The sequence below is a fragment of the Olea europaea genome, chromosome 10 (genome assembly GCF_002742605.1).
Source record: "Olea europaea var. sylvestris chromosome 10, O_europaea_v1, whole genome shotgun sequence".
NCBI lineage: Eukaryota > Viridiplantae > Streptophyta > Magnoliopsida > Lamiales > Oleaceae > Olea > Olea europaea.
In genome coordinates this window covers 15583237-15591694 of record NC_036246.1, presented here as the reverse complement: position 1 = coordinate 15591694, position 8458 = coordinate 15583237, and the positions used below count along the sequence as shown (strand labels likewise).

The following is an 8458-nucleotide window of genomic DNA, read 5'->3' as shown; positions in this document are numbered from 1 at the left end:
CTAGGATCCTTTATCTGGAAAGAGACCCTGATCAGGTGGAGTGTGAGAGAGGCACTTCTATCACTTCTGTTAGGTAGAGACCCATTATCCACTTAGGTTGGGAGAAGTGATGTGGAGATAAAGGATTATCCCGTGGACTTAGGATCTATTGTGACTCACCAATTAGACATGAGTTGAGTGATCTGTCTAGTGAGCGTGGTGGGCGATGAGAGGAGATATGTGTTCTCGAGGTGTGAGCAACATGGAATGAGATATGATAAGTGTAGTGAGATCTTTTCCTAGGGTCATTTATGCATGTGTTGCATATGTGGTTGACCGTGGTTTGATTGACTTGGTGTTAATCTATGGTTCTATGTGAACATGTTTCTGAAAAGATCTGTGTGTGTTATCCTATAGTATATCGTCATCGCATGTGTATTCGCTCTTGATTGTTTACTGTTAAATATTTGCTTCTACTTGGGTGTTTTTGACTTTAGCCCCAGTGAGTACATGGAGCAGGTATGGTATGTGTTTCAAGTTGAAAACACAAGGTAAGGTCTGTAATCCAATTTTATTGGCTACCTTGATTATGCAAGTGTTAACTGTGTGTTTTGATTGCTTGCAGATTTATTGGGCATCAAGGTGGAGATTTGTTGGGTTTTTGATACCCATTAAATCTCGGGTTATGATGTTAACGTGGGTTAATATTATTTCATAGGCATAGACCGATGAATGATATAAGTCCAACAACCAAGTCCATGAGCTACACCGACCCAATTGTATTCCTTATGGATGGCTTGAATTTTGGCCCGTTTACCCCTTTAATGGCCCAACTTAAAGCCTAACCCTAGAGTATATATATGAATATAACCCTAGCCTCTTTGAGATGATGATTGTGTGATTTTGAGAGAAGAAACTAGCGACTCCCGGCTGCCCCCCTTTTGTGTGAGAAAAAGGTGTCCAGAACGCTGGTATAACGTGTGCAATTGATGGTTCTTTCATAGTATACCTTTGTGGTGTCTTCTCCTAGCCTTTGTGGCCATATATCATCATCCCTTTCTTGTCCTACGTGGGTAAGATTGTATAGCAACCAAGGTGAATCAATTGGTTGTGGTTTGGAGCCGTTTGGATTGGTTGTTGGTAGAGAAAGGTACGTTGGACTGAGCCTGAAAACCACCGTTTGAAGATCCTTTTGAGAGAGCTTCCGCAACACTTTTGAATATATAAAGTTTTTTTTTTTTTACATGAATTTTAATAATCATCATTACATAATTTTACATATATTGTATGCAATGTTTTTTAAAGGTTAAATGAAACTTTTGGTAGCGACTTAAATATTAAAAATTTGGGTCATTATAATAAAATTTCCAACAATAAATCTTAATTCTTTATTTCATGGACTTTCTTTTAAATTTTGGAACAAAAGTTGTTTCTATTTAAAGTTTTCTACTGTGACTTGATGAGTTCTAACTAGTTTCAATTTTGTTGGTCTTCTTTATTCCAACTTGTTTCTATTAGTTAATGTTGATTTGGAGTGTTTACATTACTGTGAGTAATTTTGACAAATTTATTTATCGTCTCTGTGCACATCTAATCACGTTGTTTGAATGTAAAGTATTGACGGTGACTTGTCGAAATTTGCTGCCGCGCGCATGTCTTTATTGCTTTGTAATATTTAAATAAATTGAAAACTTTCAAATCATGCCCTGATCAATCCTCTAAATTCCAATCCGAAGAAAGGCATTAGCCAGCATCTTTCCTAGTTGGACTTGGGCCGAAGTGGTAAGGTGCAGTGTATCATTTTCCTTCACCTCAAGTCCCATAGCATCCACACATACCACATTTGGAAGTTCGGTCCGTAGTTGTGCCTCTCTTACAACCTCGAAGTAGGATCCCACATCTGAAGCCAATGCCACCTGCAACCAGTTATCATTTAATTTTGTGAATAATTTGGTATAAGATATTGAATTTACTGATGTATCAAAATGTAGCAGAGCTGCTACAGGAACTTTAAATGTCCACGAAACTGTTAGGCATAAGTACAAGAAAACCAATTGGCAACTAATTTCAGCCCAATTTTAGATTAAAACTCTTTAATGACGAACTGAACATCCCATTTTTAGAAAAATCGATCTGAAAACAAAAATTACCAGAATATTGTTAGAAATGAAAGTAAAAAATCAGGCCAACAGCAAATGTTTATCAATGGAAGTAAAATGCAGAATCCATTTGTGCAATGAAAATGAGCAATCAGAAGATTTTTAAAAAATCCATTTGCTCAAAAATTAAAACCTCATTTGATTGATTAAGAAAATGATCAAGAAGAAAAATTAAATCAGTTCACCTTAGGGAAAATTTGTAAAGTAACCATACCTGAACAATTGGGAGAGCTGGGGAAGCTAAATCTCTCCGGATGTCAAGGAAAAATTCTATCAACCTCATTTTATACATTTTAGCCCTTGTTTCATCTGTGGAATCACTTTCGCCTTGATACCACAGAATTGCACGAATTTTTCCTCCATCTTGTAGTGCTGCATAAGCCCTCGTTAAGAGCCGATTATAAAGTTCGGAGCCTCGTTTCCACTTGGTTATATTGGTTCCATCAAAAGCACAGGGGACTAAACCGATCACCCGGAGGCAAGGATCTCTTTCCAGCACTAAGTTCGCAAATGACATTCCTGGCCCCACCCCACAAGGATTACTTGTGTCGATGCCTGCATGAAGAGGTTCACGTGCCTCCTCCCACACCAGGTTGGCGTTAAGTCGAAGAATCTTTGGGTCAGGACGCATTCACGAGGGACACAACCATCCCAAGTCCCTTTTGCCACACCACCTCTGCCAGCCATGTTGCTCTGGCCGGCGAGTATGAAGATACTCTTTTCACTGCATGCAAATGCTAGACATGCAGAACTTTGTAATTGAAAAGCAGCTAAGAACATGAACATGATTAAAGGAAACATCTCGAAGTTTTATCTACAACAAACTGAAAATTTGATCTTGTTTTCTCTCTTTCTCGCATCTGTTCATCTTTATATACGTGGAGGAGGGCCGGGTTGGCAGATTGTTATGACAATGACTAATAAATGTCTCAAACGAACCATGGATAATAAAATTAAAATGATGAGAAAATTAAGAGTAATATATTAATGAACAATAAGTGGAAGTCGCAGGACGTGCCTAAAACCGAAGAAGCAAGATACAGGATCATTTTTACACGGTAAAAGCTATGATTTTGAGGTGATTTTCCGTGGCTGTTGAATAATTATTCATGTAACTATCAAAACAGTATATTTTTGACATGTCGTCTCACCTTATATGTGTATAAAGAATTTCATTATCACATACATGCACGTTATTATATTAAAGTATTTGTTAGATGAAGTAAACCCTCACCATATCATCATTACATTCCATTTTCACATCGTGGAAACATAAATTAATTAAACTAATTTTATCTGCATGCGCTCCCAACAATCAATTGTTAATGCATAAATATAAAAATGCTTGTTATTACTCTACGTGTATGAAGATATAATATTCTATAGCACGCATCGGGTTAGGCCGTCCTTATTGTTAAAAAAAAAAAAAAGGAAATTAAGCTTTCAATTTATGTTAGGAGAACTTCGTTTGGTCACGTGATATTTGTACTCAGAATATATTTCGAGGGGCAAAAAATATATGAATATATATGGAGAAAAATAGTACAAATTTTACAGTAATACTAGTTTAAGGAAGGAAAGCAGAAGAGTTGGTTTTTCCATTGCCATGGTATGTTCGCACAAGGTTTGGACAGACAATAGATTCAAAAAATTGCCTTAAAATACTTGTTTAGTACTCTAAACAACTTTTTCTATGTTTTCGAATGGATGGATCTCTCCAATTTATGGAGTTTAGCTTTTCCATCTTCTCTCGTGAAATATGTTAGCATGTTGACCTAATTGTACTTGTTTCTAAATAGAGGAAGGTTTGGCATGAAATCATTATGGGAATTTAACATACGTCTAGTGATGAGGTTCGTGTGGAAGAACAGGCGCTTGAGTACATGGAACGCTTGAATGGTCGGCATTCGAAAAAATTGACATAACTTTCGCATACGGTATCCATTTTGCCCCATTTCAGAAAGCTCACGAGGTATGATAGATTTTGGCCGTTTGAATTCATTTACTATATCAAAACAGCATTTAAAGTTTCTTCGTTTATTATTTTCAATAATTGTTATTTTCGCTTTATAGCGCAACCCATTATGGAACTGTTGCCAGTAGGTTATTTGTTATTTTTGTATTTGAGGATATGAAAATGCCTCCTAAATTTTTTTATTGTTCATGAAATAAGAAAAATGTTGATTCTTGAGTTCAATCTATTTGAGTTATTATTATCGTGTTTTTGTAGATTCAATCTACATCATCTAGCCTCTTGATTGAAATAAATTAACATTTTGAATACAAATATATGAAACAAACTGGTGGACCACTTGCCCCATTCCCCTAACGTTTACAAAAGTCATACAAGTAATTCACAGTAACAACATACAAAATAGCCCACAAAAAGTCCTAAATGTCATAACTGCCAATTATTTCCACCATTAAGACATTTAATATTCACCAACATGCTTTGCCTCCCATCCGGATTTGGAAAGACATTCAATCAGAGATTACAGAATATCAATTAACGAAGTTTAAGTAAATCTTTTACTCAATAAATATTCATCCTCCTTATGAGGCGGAAAACTCTATTGAGCAAGTGTTGCAACTATATATGTAAGTTAGGTCACAAGTTGACTTAAATACAAAAGTACAATTGGCCATTATCTCAGCTTCATGGTTCATTTTTAACGTTCAGTAAAGTTTTGCAGGTATATTCACTAAATTAAATTTCAGCATCAAATTCTAAATTACGTTTGGAAAAAAAAAAAGTGAGTATTTTTTTACGTTTATCCATTTATCATTTCTTTGTATGATACTTGCGATTTTAAAAGATTGAATTTTAGGTGGCATATTTACGAAAGGGAGATGGCAAGTAAAAAGTGGGAAAAATTGAAATGCGGAAAGCATGACATCGACAAAGAGTTAAAGAAAGAGTAATAAAAGTTTGCTGAAACGGATTAACGAGGCAGGCGTTGTACTCAATCTCCTTTCTTTCTTTGTAGTTAAAGCTGTAATTAAGCAAATCTACATTTTTTTGGTAATTCTTTCCTAATAGGCTGAATATGTAGCCTTGCGAATTAAACATGCACCTTCATTGTAGAACAAAAGCTAACCGAATCTTGTGCAAGCTACCGTGGTACATGTGTCTTGTTGTAGATCATATTATAAAGAAAATATTAAAATCCTTATTTAATTTTGTCTAGCTTTATCTGAGATTGTTAAGGAGCTTAATTAATTAAACTACTACATTCATATGCACGTCCTTCCATCATTCGATTGTTAATGCAAATAAAAAATATATATTTCTTTTTTTCTTTTTTCTTCTTCTTCTTCTTCTTCTTCTTGTGTGTGTGTGTGTGTGTGTATCAAGTCATAATATTCTATAGCACGTGAACTTTTAATGAAAAATTATAATTTACTGGATATAAATTCCTTAGATGTGTGAGGACAGTAAGAAAAGTTAATTTAAAAAACAGTTAACATGGGTGTTTATTGTTCTTTCATTTATTTTCTCCATGTTTTGAGAATAGGTGTGAAAATCAAGTTCAATATATGTACTTTATTTGACCTCCTTACCATGATATTTTGGACAAAGAAAGTAAATAAATCATTTATGAACTATTGTACCTTAATTGGACTACCTTAGCATGATATTGTGCATTTGATGTGTCAAACACAATAATTATGCATTTGAGATGTTGAATTCATTTAACCAATTTAATGCATATTTGAGCGTCAGTCCAATCTCTCGAATTAATGACTGCAGAAAAACTATGCTTTAAAAATGAAAAAATTGCTAAAATTTATCGTCCCAAATCAAAAATCGTTAATTATATTTTGTAGCTATGTTCAGAAATATGGTCAAACATGCATATAGTGACAGTGTAAGATTAATGACAAACGATATTTTTTATTATGTTATTAATCATTTAACAATTATTTAAGTCGCTAAAATCCTATTCGTCAACAAATAATAATATATGATATCAAACAATTTCTCCATACATTGGATACGATGGGAAATTTTTCCCATTCAATTTTCGTGATTGATTTTCTTCTTCTATTTCTTTTATACTGTTCTTCATCTAATACGTCACCAAACACTCGGAAAACTCATAAAGCCTACTTTCAAAGGCTGCTTTGTTATCTTTACTATCCCATGAGTTGTTGTAAAACATGAAAAATAAGTTGAAAATGAACATTGGGTTATTTATTTATTTTTTACTTTAACGTGAATCATCGCTATGAATATACCTGACAATTTTGTTGCAATAGAGACATATAACTCTATGAATTCTTAGTCTTTCGGATTCTCTTGATCACTTCTAGGCGATTAATTCTTTGCTTGGTACGTGTTATGAATTAAGAACTCTAAATATAAGCATAAACATATACATGGGAGATGGTGGGGGTAGGGGGTGGATGTGGATGTGGAGGAATATAACGTCCATCCATAACAAGGGTTTGGTCTATCTTATCACAATTTCCTTTAAAGTATAACTTAAACGAATGTACAATTATAGAATTCAGGATATGTAGTACATGGTGGATTGGAGTAACAGAGGTTGGTTATATGTAGACACCAAAAATTCCAATCTAGGTGGATATATTTAATCAATTTAGGTTAGTTAACTGTATTAATTGTTAACAAACTTTACACTTAGCTCTTGTTTGACCCCCATTAATTTTTATTCCATTGCATTCTATTTTTCGTTCTCCTATGTTCAACTATACAACTTTTCATAAAATAATATTACATAAAACGTTTCCTTCTTCAACCATTCATTTTTCAAAAAACACTATTCCACCCATTTTCACTTCTAAAAAATGGGGGCCAAACAGAGGCTTACTATCATTTATGTTAGGAGAAAATGAGTGATGGTGAATCATAACATGAATAGCATAAGTTAAAATAATAAAAGTTAATATAACACAAAATTAGAAAAGGGAATTTAAATTTGATATATATTCGTGGTCCAAATTCGTTTCTACCTAAATTAAATTCCAAAGTGAAATTATTAGTCCTAGCACATGACCTGTTGTTTAAATAAGTTAAAAAGAAAAACATAAATGGTTGCGAATAAAGATTTCTACAAAAAGGTAAAAAAAAAAAACCCTATGTTTGGAGAACATCCACTTGGTAAATTAAAAGTTAGTTCTATTACTCAATCAAAATCAAAATATAACTTCAACCACACATTTAAAATTAGTACTTATTATTATCTCCATTTCCAGATCCCCATCGTTATTTCTCTTTGAAAAGTTACTAATAATTTTTCCAAGTCTATTGTTAGCTACATTTATTCTGTTTGGAAAAATAATTTGTCGCATATTAAAGGGATGGGTCCGGTCATTATTGTCCATTTGCTTTGCATTTTTCTTCATAAGAACTTGACAATTGTGCCAAACTATTCAAGAACAAAACCTACGAGTGGTTCAAATCTTAATTAATTAATTAATGCACATAATTCTTTTAAACTACGACAAGAATTAAAGATGTTCGATACATAAATTAGGAACAAAAAGCCGTGCCATGGACATATAACTTGATTACTCCTAATAATTAATGGCACCAATGATGTATGTTATCTCACTGCAACGATGTGATAAGAGTTTGGCTTATTTGCAAATCAAAGTTGGCTCAATGAGGTGAAACGAGCAGCATCTCTTGCTTTTAGAGTGTGAGAATAAGATGACTTGTCATTAAATAATTATAATGACAGCACAACCATCTTGCCCTAAATGTGGTGGACGATGGGGCATGTCCTACAGAGACTAGGACATATTATGTTTGTGGAAAGGTGGGATAACTTGCTAGAACATTCCCAGGTTATCCAAACCTTGTGGAGCAAAAGAAGGTGCCAGCTAGGGTGTTTACTATTACCAGATCAGATGCCGAAACAAATCTATCAGTGGTAACAGTAAATTCTCTATTTTTGGCATCCCAGTACTTGTGTTATTTGATTTTGGAGCTATGCATTCATTTGTGTCTATGGAGTATGTGAAGAGGCTGGGTAAGACACCTAATAAACAAGAGATCAGCTATAGTGTAACTATTCCATCCGGAGACGTACAACAAACCAATCTGATTGTAAGAGCATGTGTGATCCTTATAGAAAATCGAGAGCTTTATGTAGATTTAATTGTGTTAGATATGAGAGATTAAAATTATTACGATATAATTTTAGGTATGGATTGGCTATCAAAATATCAAGCTACTATAGATTGTAGGAGGAAATTAGTAACCTTCCAACCTTTGGGAAATAAACCATTCACAATTAGTGGGATTAGGAGAAGTTTCAGATTTTCTGTTATATTAGTATTGAAAGCACAAG

General features: G+C 33.9%; 1 pseudogene; it reads right to left on the bottom strand.

Annotated features, from left to right (window-relative positions):
* Positions 1-1607: 1607 nt before the first annotated feature.
* On the bottom strand, positions 1608-3010 carry LOC111402652 (annotated as a pseudogene).
* Positions 3011-8458: the final 5448 nt, after the last annotated feature.